This window comes from Bidens hawaiensis, unplaced genomic scaffold (genome assembly GCF_021521415.1).
Source record: "Bidens hawaiensis isolate Kalapana, Puna unplaced genomic scaffold, B.hawaiensis_p1.1 tig00001179_1, whole genome shotgun sequence".
NCBI lineage: Eukaryota > Viridiplantae > Streptophyta > Magnoliopsida > Asterales > Asteraceae > Bidens > Bidens hawaiensis.
In genome coordinates this window covers 3,635,095-3,651,320 of record NW_027491068.1, presented here as the reverse complement: position 1 = coordinate 3,651,320, position 16,226 = coordinate 3,635,095, and positions in this window count along the sequence as shown.

Below are 16,226 nucleotides of genomic sequence, written 5' to 3'. Positions count from 1 at the left end.
CTCCGAGAAGTGCAAAGACTTCTATGACATCCTTAGGAAGAATAAGAAGTTTGAGTGGACAGAGAAGCATGAGGCTGCGCTTACAGCCTTGAAGGATTACTTATCCTCAGCTCCAGCTCCAATGAAACCCGTGGATGGAGAATCCTTATATCTATATCTTGTTGTCTCAGGAAATGCAGTAAGTGCCGTCTTGGTAAAGGATCATGAAGGTGAACAACATCCCGTTTACTATGTAAGTAAAAGTCTTTTAGATGCAGAAGCTAGGTATTCTCATTTAGAAAAGTTAATTCTTGCACTCATTATGGCTTCTACTAAATTGAGACATTATTTTGAAACTCATCATTTTATTTTGAGAACTAATTATCCTGTGAAGAATGTTCTTTGAAAACCAGAGTCATCAGGTAGAATGGCCAGGTGGGCTGTGAAATTAAGTGCATATGATATCCAATACGAGCCAAGAACGGCAATCAAGTCTCAAGCACTTGCGGACTTTGTGGCTGATTTCACTAGTGACCTACAAAAAGAAGCTGACTTGGAGGTCCAACAACTAGAGAAGACTAAGGATACCTGGATACTTTTCACTGATGGCGCTTCTAATGGAAGAGGAACAGGATTGGGGATCCTACTGAAATCGCCACGGGGGGACATATTACCCCAGTCTATAGCCTGTGAGTTTCAAGCAACAAACAATGAAGCAGAATATGAGGCTTTGATCGCAGGTTTGCAATTAGCTAAGTGCATGAGGATCAGGTATCTTCAAGTATATATAGATTCATTATTAATTGCTAACCACTTTAATGGCTCATATGCTGTTAAAGGAGAAAAACTAATCAAATACCTAGATGTTGTGAAAGAATTAGCAAAATCCTTCGAGTTATTTAGCATTGTACAGGTACCAAGAGAAGAAAATGCCGAGGCAGATGCTTTGGCAAATCTAGCCTCATCTCTGAAAATTCCAGAAGATACGAAGATTCCAATCATTCATGTTCTCTCACCAATAATAGGAGAACAAGAAGTTGGAGAGATAACGAATGACAAAGAAATTGTACTCTGGGATCCATCATCCTCAAATAACCGGGAATCATGGATCCTTCCGATCAAGAAGTACATTCAAACAGAAGAGATTCCAATTACCGAGAATCCCAAATCCTTCAAACTCAAGGTATCACAATACATTTTATTAGATGAAATGCTTACAAGAAATCTCTTGCAGGTCCATACTTGATGTGCATCGAGGATCCTGAAATCCAAGAGGTGCTCAAGGATTTTCATGAAGGCGACTGTGGTAATCACACCGGAGGTAGAGCCCTGTTTTCTAGGATTCTGAGAACAGGTTACTTCTGGCCAACAACGAAGAGAGATGCAATGGAATATTCAAAAAATGTGATGCTTGTCAAAGACATGCAAACATCCTTCACCAGCCAGCAGAACCTATGTATCCTATATCCTCTTCATGGCCTTTCATGAAATGGGGTATGGATATTGTGGGCAAACTACCTAAGGCACCAGGAGGAAGAGTATTCATGCTTGCAATGACGGACTATTTTTCAAAATGGATAGAAGCAAAAGCTTTTGTTCAAGTACGAAAAAGAGGTGATATCTTTCATTAAAAGAAATATTATTACTAGATTTGGTATCCCCTCGGAAATTATTTGTGACAATGGTTCCCAGTTTATCGGGAAAAGAACCACTAACTTTTGTGACAGCTGGGGCATAAAGATGATAACCTCTACTCCAGTGCATCCTCAAGCTAATGGTCAAGCGGAATCTAGCAACAAAATCATCATCAACAATCTAAAGAAGAAACTAGGATCCAAGAAGGGAAAGTGGGCCGAAGAGCTACCATATGTTCTTTGGGCCGACAGGATAACACCCAAGAATGCGATAGGTCAAACACCCTTCTCATTGGTGTTTGGCTCAGAGGTAGTAATTCCTACAGAAATGATGGTTCCCACAGCAAGAACGAGCATCCGTGATCCTGGAACCAACAAAGAAATCCTTCTTGAAGACTTGTGTTGGATACTGTAGAAGAACTCAGAGACCTAGCTAAGATCAGAATGGCAGCTTATCAACAAAGGGTAGCTGGGGCATACAAAAAGAATATAAGGATCAGAAGATTTCAAGAAGGAGATCTAGTCTTGAGGAAAGCCTTCCAAAATACTACCAATCCGGCTAATGGAAAGTTAGCACCCAAATGGGAAGGACCTTATCAGATCGAGTCGGAAGCAGGAAATGGGACTTATCATTTGCTCAGAATGGAAGGCAATAGATTACCAAGAGCATGGAATGCTATCCACCTCAAGAAGTACTTTTTCTAATCAGGATCCAGTATCCTGAGAGGATATATTATCCTTAAAGGATCAAGGATCCCCGAAATTAGTAATATCTATCCGATTACTTATCCTTTTCAATTTTTTATTATTAATTTGAGGATAATACATTCTTAACATTTTATCTTTTCCAAGTTTTGAGTAACAATGCAGGATATTAACAAGATGTATAATAACCAAGAGGTTGGCCACCTCTCCTTTACATTCGAGGTACTATCCTATTTTTCTTGGCTTAGCCCACATTTGGGTATGACCCCCGATGGTCATATCTTCTAAGGTTTAAAGGTTTTCACCTTTCTTAAAAACAGAGTTTCTACACTCTCGCCTGGAGCGCACGCTATCCAACGTATAGTCCGGGGCAGCGGGACCAGTACACGCTTAGTGGCTGACAATTTCGTTGTTTTCGGCTATATGGAGGACCCTACGAATTATGGTAGACGTACCATACCACCGGTTTATAACGTTTTCACGTTATCTCAAGACAAAGGTTTCTAACATTTTCATGTTAGCTAAGGTTTTGGCATTTTCACGTCACTCACGTTTGGGCTAAATCTCGGTTTGGGCGAGTCCCCAGTTAACATCCGTATTTGGGCATGTCCCCAGTTTTGGGCTTGTCCCCAGTTTCGGGCTTTTCCCCAGATTACACGGGCATGTCCCCAGTTTCACGGGCTTGTCCCCAGATACACGGGTTTGATGCCAGATTAACAGGTTTGATCCCAGTTAACACTATAAATTGTATGCAACAGATTTTCTAAGTTTATCATGAAAACAAAGTTCTATGGATTCAATATCCTAAGGTTATTTCTTCAAGGATCATTGAAGGTTCAATACTTATGGTAATTTAGGTCTACCTAGACCCTCTGGTATGATCTCTATTGATGAATTTATTTTGTCTTAGTTTCAATAATTTTAAATGTTTTAATTTAAATGGCTTATTTCTTTAAGGGTATTCTGTAAAAGCTTTTGTCAAATTTTAAGAATAATTTATCCTAGAGTTTGTTCTTTAAGAATATTCTATCCTATATAATTTTTATAAGGATCTTTTATCCTAAAATATCTTACCCGAGATTATTTTTCAAAACTATCAATAATGCTAAAGTTATATCAAACAAACTTTTAAAATACATAACAAGCAGATAGTTAAAAGTTTTATATTATTAAAACATAAGTCACCAGGACTTATCCAAAATTTTTAACCCGGACTTCACCATGCAAAAGATGGACCATCCATCCGGGTTAAGTGAGTGCTACTAACCATTCATAAGTGCAGGAAAATTAAAAACAGGGGCATCAAAGGCTTCATCCCCACAAATAGAGGATCCATCCACCTTTGTTACCCCCACAAATTGTCTTAAGGATCATGGATCCTTTACCCTAGTTACTACTGTCTATTACAAACCAAAGTTATTGTTCAGAAGAACACCAACACAAAATAAAAAAAAATAAAAAGTAGGCTCGGGCCTTCTCCCAAGATTATTTTTCAAAAACCCACCAACACAAATTGCCTTCTGTATCCTTCATCGCCCACCTAATCTGCGTCTTCACCCTCAGCAGCACCTTCTCCCTTACCAGCTTCAGCCACCTCCTTGATGCCACTAGTCCCAGCCTCAGTATTTTCAGCCATCTCCTCATCGTCTTCACCACCAAGATCAATAAGGGAAGTCTTCCACTTTTCCACATCTCAGGTCGTCTTATCGAAAGCAGGATCACCGACCTCCTTAGCCATCTTTATCCGTGCTTGGAATACTGACCTGGCAGCCCACACCTTGGCTTGATCCGTGGCATGCTCCACTGTCTCTTGACGCTGGGTTTCTACTAAGGATAGCTAATCCTCCAACTGTTTTTTCTCTTTGGATAACTGGATCATGGCCTTGTCCTTGGCAACCACGGCTTTCCCTAACCCCGACAGCTTATCACTCATTTGGCCGATGATCTTTTCATAGTGATCTTTGAAAGCACTCATCGCCTATACACAACAAAGCAATCAAGATCAGAAGGATATTGGATCCTAAAACTCAAAGTATCAGGATAAAGGATGCTTACAGAGAGGACAATGTCATAATGGGTCTCAGGATCAGAGGACCTCTTTCTTTTGGAAGCAGCGGACTTAGCCCTGGTTGTTGCAGTCTTGGGCTCGAAACTAGTGGCTGCTTTTGAAGCTTCTTTCTTGATGACAGGAGAGGTGACCATACAGTCAATGTCTTCCAGGGAGAACTTGCCAGCTGATTTCTGATATTTCTTGGCGCCTGAGAAAGAAAAAGTTAGCAGATAAGTATTCATGTTCTAATTTTATTTATCTTAAAAATATTAACTTACTTGACATGCTGGAACCCGAGGAGATATCACATAAAGCTTCAACAAAACGAGCTTGAAAGGTTCTAACCTCGGTATCCAGTGCTAGGAACCGTTTTGTTTTCTCTTCTATACCAGGTAACTTGCCCAAAGAAGCAAAGTTGTCAACTGCAAACAAAAAGGAAGATTCAGAATTAAAGTTAAAGCATCAAGGATCCTGCTATTTCTTAAGGATCCAGGATCCTACCCTTTTTTAACCCACTTTGAAGGGAGATCAATCCCTCCTGGTACTGAGTCACGTTTTACAAAGAAAAACAGATTCCTCCACAAGGAATCATTTAAAGTGACTTTTAGTATCGGGTGAGGTTGTCGAGGCTTGGATTTGAAGATAAATCGGGCAGGACCGTGGGTAGTAAGGGTGTACAGGTGTGATAACTCTGGAAGACCAAAATCAATCTCTTGCTCCTCGATGATTCTCTCGATAGTGCTGAGGACCCTCCAAACCATAGGCATAGCCTGTATATAGGATATGCCGGTGGAATCAAAGAAACTTTGAGTGAAAGGAGTAAAAGGATACTTGTAGCTGATCAGGAACACACTCGCTGGAAAACACACCCAAACTTTGGAATATAAGTCGCAGCGGACACTGGATTCGTAAATTCGGAATAGGGTTTTCGGAGGAAACAACGACCGGAACTCATCAATCTCGGGATCTATGAATTTTCAAATCTCGGCAGACGGGTTGGCTATGAGGCATTGTGGTTCCATTTCCGACAACTCGGGGTCATCGGAAGATTGTTCGGAAAGTTTAGAGGGAGACAGAGAAGAAGAAGATGAAGCAGTAGACATTGTTAAAGGAAACAAGAAAAGAATAAAAAGGATACATGATGCGTCGACTGGAGGTATGATTATAACCAAGATATAGGACGGCATATATAGACGGTTATCATTAACTCGGGGGCTAAATGGTAAATATTTCTAGCAAAACCGTCCCATCTATCAGTTTTCGCAGAAGTTTGAATTTCAAAATGACAGCTGTGTTCCACTATCACCCGCCATTTTGGGGGAAATTGTTAGGGCATGAATTTTATGCTGAGGATCCTTCATCCTTAACTATCTTATGGATAGATTATCCTTGAGATATGTAGTAGGTTATAAAGGATCAATGATCCTCGGCATTATTTGTTTACTAATGATTGCGTTTAGTATTGTGATGTGTTAGACAGGTATAACAACTCTAAGATCCAGTCTACTATACGTTCCGCTACGAGACATCTATAGCATATGGTCAAGATTGAAGACTAAGCTAAAACGAGAGGTAACGGAATAATAAGACCGATTGCCGAGTACTAAAAGACAAGATATGTTATTCTTGAAGACGTGCTTGCATCAATTATCCTTATGGAGTATTCTCAAGCTGAAGTATGGATCCAGGATCCTTATTCAGCTTATCTATTAATGGATGATTTCATGTGGAGATTGATGTTTAAGTAACCACAACGGCTCCTAGACCTAGTCTACCGCTTACGTCATTAAATGTCTGCTAGCACGTGGTCAAAGAGCGCGATGGAAGAGAGTGGAAGACTAGTGTGATTATAGGACATAGTTGTTAGTTAGTTATATGTATTTTTCTTTATATATCGAGTCGTGATCAACATTAGAACACACACACAAACACACGTATTCTAGCTGCTAAGATATTCTGTACTCACATATAGCATTTGTTGATCAACAACTCCACAACACTTGTAATCATCTTTTTACCATTAATAAACTTGACGGTGGTAGTTTTCATCGTCCGAGGGTTTTTTGTGCCGGAGATTATAATAATCACGTACCATCCGACCAAGGATTACATTGTTAATCTTTGACCGAAGCAATTCGACCAAAGATTACCTTGCTAGTTTTTTACCGAAGTAAGATTACATAATCAAGGGTTTTTTCCCTCGTGATCAAATCATTGTGTTCATCAAGATTTCTATTATACATTCGCTCTTATCGTGTTAGCACTATACCTCATTTTACAGATTTGGATATATTATCCTTAGCTTATTTTTATCCAAAACACTACTGAAATCGCCACAGGGGGACATAATACCCCAGTCCATTGCATGTGCATTTCAAGCCACCAACAATGAGGCAGAATATGAAGCACTCATCGCAGGTTTACTTTTAGCCAAAAGCATGAGGATCGGGTATCTTCAAGTTTATATGGATTCTTTGCTTATAACTAACCAGTTTAACGGCTCTTATACCGTAAAAGGTGAGAATATGATCAAATATTTAGAAATTGTGAAGGAATTAGCAAAATCCTTCGAATTGTTTAGTATACTACAGGTACCAAGGGAAGAAAATGCTGGGGCAGATGTCTTAGCAAATTTAGCCTCATCATTGAAAATTCCAGAAGATACAAAGATCCGAATCATCCATATACCCTCGCCAGCAATTGGAGAGCAAGAAATTGGGGAGATAACAAGTGACAAACAGATTGTACTTTGGGATCCACTATCCTCATCTAGCCAAGGATCCTGGATCCTCCCAATCAAAAAGTTCATTCAAACTAGAGAGATCCTAGCTACGGAGAATCCGAAATCCTTCAAACTCAAGGTATCACAATATATTTTGTTAGATGATATACTATACAGAAAATCTCTTGCAGGTCCATACTTGAGGTGCATAGAGGATCCTGAAATCCAAGAAGTGCTCAAAGACTTTCACGAAGGTGATCGTGGTAATCACACTGGAGGTAGAGCTTTGTTTTCTAGAATTCTGAGAACAGGATATTTCTGGCCAACAATGAAGAGAGATGCCATGGAATATTCAAAGAAGTGTGATGCTTGTCAAAGGCATGCAAACATCCTTCATCAACTAGCAGAACTTATCTATCCTATATCCTCATCATGGCCTTTCATGAAGTGGGGCATGGATATCGTGGGTAAACTTCCTAATGCACCAGGAGGAAAAATATTCATGCTTGCAATGACTGATTACTTTTCAAAATGGATAGAGGCCGAAGCTTTTGTTCAAGTTCACGAAAAAGAGGTGATATCTTTCATTAAAAGAAACATTATTACTAGATTTGGTATCCCTTCAGAAATTATTTGTGACAATGGTTCCCAGTTTATCGGGAAAAGAACCACTAATTTTTGTGACAGCTGGGGCATCAAGATGATTACCTCTACTCCAGTGCATCCTCAAGCTAATGGTCAAGCAGAATCTAGCAACAAAATCATCATCAACAATTTAAAGAAGAAGTTAGGAACCAAGAAGGGTAAATGGGCTGAAGAACTACCATATATCCTTTGGGCCGACAGGAGAACACCCAAGAATGCAACGAGCCAAACACCCTTCTCATTAGTGTTTGGGTCAGAAGCAGTTATCCCTACAGAAATGGTGGTTCCTACAGCTAGAACAACAATCCGTGATCCTAAGGCCAATGTAGAGATCCTGCTTGAAGACTTGGATATTGTTGAAGAACTCAGAGACCTAGCCAAGATCAGAATGGCAGCTTATCAACAAAGGGTAGCTGGGCATACAACAAGAACATCAGGATCAGAAGATTTCAAGAAGGAGATTTAGTCTAAAAGCCTTCCAAAATACAACCAATCCGGCTGATGGGAAGCTAGCACCCAAGTGGGAAGGGCCTTATCTGATCGAGTCGGAAGTAGGAAAAGGGGCATATCATTTGCTCACTATGGAAGGCAACAGGTTACCAAGAGCATGGAATGCTATCCACCTCAAGAAATACTTTTTCTGATCAGGATCAAGTATCCACTAAGGATCAAGTATCCTTAAAGGATCAAGGATCCCCAAAGTTGGTAATATCTATCTAATCACTTATCCTTGTAAATTTATATTACTTATGTAAGGATAACGTATTCTTAACATTTTTTGTTTCTTCCAAGTTGTAAGTATCAATGCAGGAAATTAATAAGATGTGTAACAATCAAGAGGTTGGCCACCTCTCCTTTACATTTAAGGTACTAAGTTATTTCTCTTGGCCTAGCCCACGATTGGATATGACCCCCGATGGTCATATCCCCTAAGGTTTAAAGGTTTTCATCTTTCTTATAAATTAGAGTTTCTGCACTCTCGCCTGGAGAGCACGCTATCCAACGTATAGTCCGGGGTAGCGGGACCAGTACACGCTTAGTGGCTGACAATTTCGTTGCTTTCGGCTATATGGAGGATCCTACGAATTATGGTAGACGTACCATACCACCGGTTTATAAAGTTTTCACGTTATCTTACATTTGGGCTAAATCCGGTTTGGGTGAGTCCCCAGTTAACATCCGTGTTTGGGCTTGTCCCCAGTTTTGGGCTTGTCCCCAGTTTCACGGGCTTGTCCCCAGTACACGGGCTTGTCCCCAGTATTTTATTTGGGCTTGTCCCCAGTCTAACAGGTTTAATCCCACTTGACATTATGAGTTGTTTGCAACAGATTTTCTAAGTTCATTGTGAAGATAAAAACTTATGGATTCAAAATCCTTAAATTTCTTCTACAAGGATCGCTGAAGGTTCAATAGTTACGGTAACTTAGGTCTACTTAGACCTTGTGGTATGATTTTTACTTTTAAATTCATATTGGTTTGGTTAAGATCCTTATATATCTTTTGGTTTAAAGATTTAACATCTTCGAATTATTTCTATTAGGATATTCTATCCTAAAAATTTAAATTATTTTTCTAAGGATATTATATCCAGAATTTCTATAATCACTTTTTCTTAAGGATATTCTATCCTAAAATTTTTTTTTACTCAGAATTATTCCTTAAAATTCCTAATAAGAATAAGATTATATCAAATAAATTTTCAAAATAACAAGTAACAAAGCAAATAGTCAAAAGATTTAGATTATCATTAATATAAGTCATGTGGACTTATCCAAAATCCTTAACCCGGATTTCACCATACTAAAGATGGACCATCCACCCGGGTTAAGTAAAGGTTACTAATTGTTCTTAAGATGCAGGAAAATAAAAGTCAGAGGCACTAAAGGTTTCATCCCCACAAATAGAGGATCTATCCACCTTCAGTACCCCTGAAAATTGTCTTAAGGATCACTGATCCTTAAATCCTACTTACTATTGTTTATTACAAACCAAATTATCCTTAAACAGAAAAACATCAACACAAACAAAAAAGTGGGATCGGGCCTTGTCTTCTTTATCCTTCATCGCCCACTTATGTTGCGTCTTCACCCTCTGCAGCACCTTCTCCTTCACCGGCTTCAGCCACCTTCTTGACACCACTAGTCCCTGCCTCATTTTCCTCAGCCATCTCCTCATCATCTTCGCCACCAAGAGCCTCCAGGGCAAACTTTCACTTGTTCACGTTTCAGGTAGCCTTATCGAAAGCAGGGTCACCGGCCTCCTTCGCCATCTTGATCCGTGCTTGGAACACCGACCTAGTGGCCCACATCTTAGCCTCGTCTGTAGCCTGCTTCACCGCTTCTTGGTGCTGGGTCTCCGCTAAGGATAGCTGATCCTCCAACTGTTTTTTGTCTTTGGAAAGTTGGATCATGGCCTTGTCCTTGGCAACCACGGCTTTCCCTAGTCCTGACAGCTGACTGACAACCTTTTCGTAATGCTCTTTGAAAGCATTCATAGCCTACAACCAACGAGAAGAATAAGTTACGAGGATTTTGGATCCTTAAAATCGATATTACAGGATACATGATACTTACATTAAGGACCATGTCATAGTGAGTTTCGGGATCAGAGGACCTCTTCCTCTTGGATGCGACAGACTTGGCTCTGGTCGTTGCAGTCTTAGGCTCGGAACTGGTTGCTGCCTTCAAGGCTTCTTTCTTGATGTCCGGAGAGGTGACCATACAATCGATGTCTTATAAAGAAAAATTGCTAGCGGACTTAAGAGACTTATTGGCGCCTACAAAGGTAAAGTAAACAGATTAGTATTTCCTCTAATTTTATTTACTTTTAAAATTATTATGTAAAAACTTACTTGACATGTCGGAGTCTGAAAAAATATCGCAAAAGGCTTCGACGAATCAGGCTTGAAATGTCCTAACCTCGGTATCTAGTGCAAGGAACCGCTTTGTTTTCTCTTCTGTACCAGGTAACTTAGCCAATGAAGCAAAGTTCTCAACTGCAAAAGAAGACAAAAAGTTAGATTAATCATCAAGGATCCTATTGTTACTAAGGATCTAGGATCCTACCCTTTCTAACCCACTTTGAAGGAAGATCAGTCCCACCAGGTATGGAGTCTCGTCTCACGAAGAAAAACTGATTTCTCCAAAAGGAGTCATTCAGAGTAACCTTTAGCAGAGGATGAGGTTGTCGAGGCTTGGATTTAAAAAGGAATCGGGCTGGACCATGGGTAATAAGGGTGTACAAATAGGATAACTCGGGAAGCCGAAGTCAATCTTTTCATCTTCTATAATCCGTTCGATAGTTCCTAACACTCTCCAAAGCATTGGCATAGCCTGGATGTAGGATATGCCTGTGGAATCGAAGAAGCTTTATGTAAAGGAAGGAAACGGATAACTGTAACCAATAAGAAAGGGGCAAGCTGGAAAACACACCCAAGTTTTGGAAAACATGCCACAACGGATGCTAGATTCGTATGGTCGAAAAAGGGTTTCTGGCGGAAACAAAGGGCGAAACTCATCAACTTCTTGGTCCGTGAGTTTGTAGATCTCAATAGAAGGGTTCGCTATGAGATTTTGTGGCTCCATCTCTGACAAGTCAGAGTCATCGGAGGATTGTTCAGAAGGATTAGAGGGATGTAAAGAAGACGAAGTAATAGACATTATTATCAAAGAAAAAGAATAAAGGGAAGAAGGATACCTGCTGTGTCGCTTGAATATGTGATTATAAAAGAAATATAGGACGGCATATATAGGCGGTTATGATTATCTCGAGGGCTAAATGGTAAATATTTATGGCAAACCGTCCCATCATCCAGTTTTCGCAGAAAGTTTGAATTTCAAAATGACAGTTGTGTTCCACTATCACCCGCCATTTTGGGTGCAATTGTTAGGACTGATATTTTCCCTGCTGAGGATATGTTATCCTTGAAGATGTGTCTGGATCAGTTATCCTCCTGAAGAGTTCTAGAGCCGTGTCAAGGATTGAGGATCCTCACAGGTTGGTATTGTTAACAATTGTTTCACATGTGTAGGTTATTGTTCAATAGGAGTAATGGCTTTGTGACTTGGTCTACCTTAATTTTCGCTACTTGAAACTACCAGCACGTGGTCAATGAACGTTGGAGGAATAGTGGAATAGTGGCGGATAGTTAGGACTTTTTGTTGAATGTATTTTCTTTATAATTATCGAGATATGATCGATTAGGTCTCACTTGTACTCTCACACACACTAGAGCAGATTCAATAATTCTCTCTATACACTAGCTTACTTTGTAATATCGATCACAATCTCCAACCCATTTGTAACCTTTTTTTATATTAATAAAGTGGTGATCGACAAGTTGTCATCACCCGGGGTATTTTTCTTTTGATCTGAACAAGATCAAAAGGTTTTTCCTCGCAACAAATCACTGTGTTCACTCCATTTTTGTTCATATAATCGTTATTATTATCGTAGCACTATACCTCACATTTACGGATTTGGATACATTATCCTTAGCTGATTTTTATCCAAAACACTAAGATCTTTGTAAACCCTTTTACTTTAGGATTAAAGATCTTTAAATTATTTTTGCAAGGATATTCTATCCTAAAACTTTTTACTCAAGATTATTTCTTAAAACTTTCAATAAAGCTAAAGCTATATCAAACAAACTTTCAAAATAACAAATAACAAGCAAATAGTCAAAAGTTTTAGATTATTATTAATCATAAGTCACCTGGACTTATCCAAAATCCTTAACCCGAATTTCACCATACAAAAGATGGGGACCATCCGCCCGGGTTAAGCATGTGTTACTAGCTGTTCATTATTTGCAGGAAGAATTAGAGGTTTTGGATATATAGCTTGAAGGGAAGTTCCCGAGGAAACTCTGTAGATATATGATAATTATATCTAGCTTGTCAACTCTCATATGTTTTTGCAGGAAGTTTGAATTCAAAGGCAAAATGATAGCTGTGATCTTATCACAACCGCCATTTTGGGGGCAATTGTTAGGGCACGGAAATTTAACACTGTGGATACGTTATCCTAACATATGTTCTTGGATCAGTTATCCTTAGCCAGATCCTGTCATGATCAAGGATCCTCAGTTGCTAGTATTACTAACGATTATTTCTCTTGTGTAGGTTAATATTTGATAGGTATAACGGCTGGAGACGTGGTCTAACCTAATATTTCGCTACAAGGCTCCTTCGGCGCGTGGTCAAAGAGTGGGAGTGGCTAGTGGAAAAATGGCATGAAAATAGGAAAAGTTGTTATAGATATTTTTCTTATTTAATAGAGTTTATGATCAAATTAGGTCACTACACACTCATTAGCTGCAGACATTTCACAAACACTCTCTCTAGAACTCTTTGAGCAGTTCATACACGCACTTAGATTTTCGTAACCTTTGATTATAAACTCCATCCTTGTAACCCAATTTTTACATTAATAAAGTGGTGATAGACGATTTGTCATCACCCGGTGTTTTTTTCCTTTGATCTAATCGAGATCAAGGGGTTTTTCCTCGCAACAAATCACGGTGTTCATCCTTATTTCGTTCATATAATCATTATTATTATCGTAGCACTAAACCTCACAATTACAGATTATGATACATTATCCTTAGCAGATTTTTGTCCAAAACACCATGATACGTATATGATGATTTGTGTATGCCTCTAGTTTTTCCTAAAGAATACTTGTGTATTGCTATTATTGGCGATAGTGGATTTGAAACGGCTCTAGTAGTCCTGTGGTTTTTACTCTTCCCTTGAGAGGTTTTCCATGCTAAAATTTATGTGTCCTATTTACTTTTAAATTTTGTTTGCATCCTCATTGGTTCATTCGGGTCAGGAAAAAGTTAAGCCAAACGAAGAGTAATTCCCCATTTTTGTTTACCGTTCATGGCTAGGTGGTCGTTTTTCCCAACAATAACCAAGTTCAATAAATTGATGATCGAGTTAACGGAGATCGGCGGTGAGCAGTGGCTTGAGGAGAATCTATCATTGGCGCATATCAGAACTGAGTTGGGTTTCCGAATCGTAGTCTCGTTTCACAAACAGGTCAGTCATAGTTGGACCTGTGTCGGCGGTTATCTGTTGTCCGGCGGGCAGCGAGTAGGTTGTTCGTGCCGCGACAACTCGAAAACACTTAGGTTTCTGATCGGGGCTATTCTAGAAAGCTATTGATGATTTGCAGGTGAGCTGATACATGTGATCAAAACCAAGTCGCTGCAGCAATGGGTTGGTTTATGGAATCAGTGGAATAAAAAAGATCTTTATTTTTTTGTTCCATGCGATTGAATCTGAATTAAACAAGGAGTTTATTGATTGGTTTTTGTGATCGAAGAACTATAAAGGTTACACAAAAGTTAAAGATAAAAGCAGAAGAAAAAAAGTTTTTTATTTTTTTTGTTAAACAAGTTGGTGTGACCATCGTTGATATTTATTTGGGCCGGACAAGTGGTTCAATTCAAAGTTTGTTTTTTAGACGGGTTGAATGCGTTAGGTTTTAACCAAAGTTTGATTTATTTTATTTTATTTTATTTTATGATCAAGCGTGTTCAATTATGAAAAGTTGTTCGGGAATCTTTGGTTGGTATGTGTTCAAATGAAGTGGATCAAAGGGGTTCGATGTCAATGACAGGTAACGAATAAAGACCGATTATTCAACCCAAAATGATCGGGGGATATCGCTGCAGTTTCCAAAGCTAACCGAAACAAATTACATCACATAGACGATTGTGGTGGAATTGATTTTGGATGATTAAGGGCTATGGGAGGTCATTCAACCAGATGATATTGTAGTTATTGATGTGAAGAAGAATAAAACAGCAAGATCGTTTTTGTTTCAAGTAATGGATAGTGATATTTTTGGAGTACTCGTTTTTTTTTTTTGGAGTTAAATTAAACATCGCAATGATATTCATTACATGCATTTACCTATAAGAAGTATAGAGAAAATTATCATGTTATTATATAAAAAGAAAACAATAAATGAACACAGTTAATAATAAATATTGATCACATAGGATTGACCCACATGTATTTTGAATCATAAATAGTTTTTTCATATGTAGACCATCAAGCACTAAAAAATTAACTTGCTTAAAAAAATGATGTCGTGAAAATCAATGATGTATTGGTTAATATTGCCGATAAAATAGGGACCAATATTGTAACCGATACTTTACCAAGGAACCGATAATGGTAATATATCGTCGATATCACTGCATAGGTTCCAGTTGATGCTACTCATGTCTTACATTATATTAAAATATTTTAAAAAAACATAAATAAGCTATGTAATACTATAAAAATATATAAAATTAAAATATTGGACAGAATGTAATTAAACCACATACCATAATAAAAAACAATACACATTAAATATGTTAAAAGTATTAGGTACTACATAATTCTTAGATGATAACAAAAATATTATAAGCTCAAAAACTATGCTTAAACTCCAACTAAACTATATAAAAAAACATTTTATTTACACATTTTGCATAGAAATCATATTTTAAAACAAAGAACTTTAAACCACACGTCGTTGTTCATTGTTATTATTGTTAATATTCACCTATTCACACAGCTGTCCACATTTGCAGTTATCCAATTCACATAATTAATTTTGTTTTTGTAAATTCATATGTAATTCTTTGATTCTTGGGTTGAATTTCAATTATATTTTTTAATATATTAATAAAAAATAATTTACTATATATGTAAGAAAAATTAAATATATAGATTTAATAATAAATATATATATTTTTCATTACATAAATAACATAATTAATACAGTAAAGTAAACAAAATAATATCAAACATTAAGCATGTTAAAAGTATTACGTACAAAACTACTATATAACAAAAAACCAACCTAACAATAACAAATCCATACAAAACTACTATAGGACAAAAACTACACTTAAACACCAACCTAACTAAAAACTCATATAAGTCCAAAACAGGCTCACAACAACAAGCCTCTACAGACACACCTAACAATTCACAAACTAAACTTAAACTCGATCTAACTATAAACATACTCATCTTAATCCAAAGAGCTAACTATAAACTTCAACTCCAACCAACTAAAGCCTATTAATCTCAATTAAAAGAGTCCATTAATATATACATATTCAATCTAACTAAAACTCGGTTGAAAATTAAAATACATATTTCTTTTTCAATTGAAAACAGTTAGTTAATATAATATTTAACTAAAAAAGGATCCAGCTACAATAGAGAGGCAGGTAAGCGGGCAACAAGCTGCGTCGTCACCCCTTTAGAATGGCAAAACTGATCCTACTAAAAACAAAGTTATCGTTCTTCGGTGTCGTTGAGTTACTATGCACGGCCCGTTGAACTCTTTTTAAAAACGTAGCAGCGTCGGGGGTAAGGGACCCAAATGTATCAAAAGCAAAAGGAATGAAGTCATGTTGATTCTCAACTCACGCCTTCTCGTGCTTAGCAATTTTTCTTGCTTTTGCATTTAGCAC